Below are 3,455 nucleotides of genomic sequence, written 5' to 3'. Positions count from 1 at the left end.
ATCGTACTTTTTATAAGGTAGCTTCTCTCATCATTTGAAGCAATAATATATGGTTTGGTAAAAGCATTTCATGACCAGAATCTTATACTAATTATTTTCATTAAATGATGAAGTTATGATGTGGTTTACAATTATTAAACCATTTTAATCATTTGTTAGCCCTAATGATTAGGTTAATAGCATTTTTAGTCCCTATTATTGGTAAATTCTAATTTTGTTCTTGTGATATTTGACTGGGCACATTTAATCTTCAACTAATTTAAACATGCACTTTTGATTCTTTTGCTTATGAATATTTTAAAAATTTTCATAATTATTAGTCATTTTATAACTTAATTACTTATTTATTATGTTAAATTTATATTTGTTACTTCATATTTGACGGTAATATAATTATAAAAATAGTTCAAATATAACATACTTCCGACATAAAAGGAATCAAAACACATCTTCTAATTAATTGAAGGTTAAGTACGCTCAATTAAATGTCTAAGGATCAGAATTGAAATTTACCCATAATGAAAGAACAAAAAGTACAATTATATCCCCATAATTATTTCATGGATTTAAGTTATGTACATTAACTAACAAAAGAAAAAATTATGCATTCAATTCAATTTAACTAGCTATAACAAGTTCTTTCGTTATTTTTCTATCATATTTGACGTGTTTTTGAAGAGTTACTTGTTTTGTTATGTCAATTTAATTTTGATAGCGTTATACATTATCGGTAGCTTAAAGGCTACCACGCGAACCTTGTAGCAATTACTAGACTCATCAAACTTTGATTTCTCTTATATAATTATTATTTGCGAGTCGACACACAAGTTTCTAAATTAAAAAAAAAAAAAGGAAAATAGGATGAAGCCCAAAAAGATTTGTTCATTAGTAATGAGGATCACATTGGTGAGAATATAGGTCGATATGTCTCCAGCTTGTATTTCAATGACTAGTAAGGCGGTCAAGCTACCTGCGCATGTCTTTTTTCCTGTATGTTTAGTCCGATCGTTTGGCTGTTGTTTCTAAGAGTCGGGAACAGGGGCGGAGCCAAGTGTAACCGAGGGGGTTCACAGCAGAAAATTACAGTGTATATTGAAGGTTAAAATTATTTTTTTATGTATATATGGTAGGTATTGAACCCCCTTGGCTTCTTCGTATGTTTACTTCTTCATATTTTTGAACCCCCTTACAGAAAATCCTAACTCCGCCACTGGTCGGGAATGTCAATTAAATTATTGGTGAGGACAAATCTGTCATTTAACAAGGCCGTGACACAAATACATGTATCTCACAATCACAAATATTCTTCCTTTGTATCACACGTGCAACCCTCAAGTTGGGGTATCGATTAATTAAGGAATCGGCATTATTAACGAGATTTTGATTCACTTACCGGTTAATCACATGTTTACCAGCTAAGCAGTTCACATGGGCCAGTTATGTAAGGTCCATTTTTTCTATTATATTAGTATTTTTCTATTATATTAGATATATTAGACCATTATATTAAATTAGTATTAGTTAGCGATCCCGATTTAATAACACGAATATCCATGTAAAGCTGGCCCTGACACAGTCCACTAACTCACTTTCTTGGCAATTGTTATACATGCACAATTGCACGTGTGAGTATCATTTGAAGACAAAAAAAAAAAAAAAAAACTAACCCCATTGAGGCTGCTTTATGTTTATGGGAAAAATCAGCCAAAACCAAGTCACTATAAAATCTCTTAATTATTGATGTATATTCGCTCATTAGCTCATTAGACATAATTATTATTCCTCCTGTTCCAATTATATGTAGCTTCTTTCGTCAATGCGTGTCTTAGAATACTTTGATATCTTGTTTATGAACTATAATTTGTTCATTTGGTAATAGTGTAAAAAATCGAGAAAATTTTAATAGTTTTCACAAATTATAAGATTTTCATGTTTATGATAAAAAAAGTATACAACTTTTGAGATCCAAATGACATGTCCAACAAAATTTCAACTTTAAATAAACCTAATTTCAAATCAATAATTTGATTTGAAATCATGATCAAACGTCCCTTGAAATCAACTTTAAATTATTGATTTGAAATCATGATCAAACGTCCCTTGTCTCTTAATAACATATTAAGGTCGATCATAGACGAAACAACAAGAGATTGAGGTGGGTTTTTATCTAAGTGGCAAAAAGAATTTATTTTCCCATAAAATAAGGAACAAGTTCAATAATGATAAGATAATGCATTAATAATAATAAAAACATTTTGGTTGACCGCTGAACGGATCTAGCAAAGAGCAAGGTCATTTTGACTAGGGCTGCACGTGTGGTTACGTGTGTCTTGCTGTAAAATACTGTTGTTGGTGTGCCATGTAGGAAGCACGTGATGTTGGTCGTGGTATAAGTACAACGAACTTGATTATAATATGCTTAATATCTAGATGGACCCTTAAACTTGGCATGTTTTGTAAGATAGGCATATAAACTTATAAGGTGACCAGATAGACACTTAAACTTACTCAAATTGTATTTTTCAAGTTTTTCAGTTGTTTTGAAAACAAAAACTATATTTTTCAAACACTCACAATTTTCATGGCCAAACAAGCCCTAAATATATCACAAAATATTTTTTTTTAAATGCAAAAATAAGGCAAACACATATACATGAGACTATAAATGTGCACTTAAACCAATAAATACTCGCTAATCGCAATTTTGCAGCTTTCAATTAACTCGGTTTTTTTTTTTTTTACACTTGAATAATTAAAAAACAATAACTTTAACCAATAAAAATCCTTAAAAAAAAGAAATTTCAAATTAAGAAATTTCTAAGTTCAGTATTTCAAGTGTAAAAGAAATTTCAAATTAAGAAAACTGTAAAGCCGAGAAGAAAATCCTTAAAAAAAAGAAATTTCTTAATTTGAAATTTCTTTTTTTAAGGATTTTTATTGGTTAAAGTTATTGTTTTTTAATTATTCAAGTGTAAAAAAAACCGAGTTAATTGAAAGCTGCAAAATTGCGATTAGCGAGTATTTATTGATTTAAGTGCACATTTATAGTCTCATGTATATGCGTTTGCCTTATTTTTGCATTTTAAAAAAAAATATTTTGTGATATATTTAGGGCTTGTTTGGCCATGAAAATTGTGAGTGTTTGAAAAATATAGTTTTTGTTTTCAAAACAACTGAAAAACTTGAAAAATACACTTTGAGTAAGTTTAAGTGTCTATCTGGTCACCTTATAAGTTTATATGTCTATCTTACAAAACATGCCAAGTTTAAGGGTCCATCTAGGTATTAAGTCATTATAATATACTAAGTGAACTTTTTAACCTGAAAAATGATCAAATAGTAACATTTTATAACTTGTATCATATGAGTATTAAGCTGCATCACTATTGTAAAGAGCATATTATATTTTGAGTGCATGCCAAATTCGTTTTTGTTTTGCCACCAAAGATAACTAT

The sequence above is a fragment of the Lycium barbarum genome, chromosome 9 (genome assembly GCF_019175385.1).
Source record: "Lycium barbarum isolate Lr01 chromosome 9, ASM1917538v2, whole genome shotgun sequence".
NCBI lineage: Eukaryota > Viridiplantae > Streptophyta > Magnoliopsida > Solanales > Solanaceae > Lycium > Lycium barbarum.
This window is presented reverse-complemented; position numbering follows the sequence as displayed.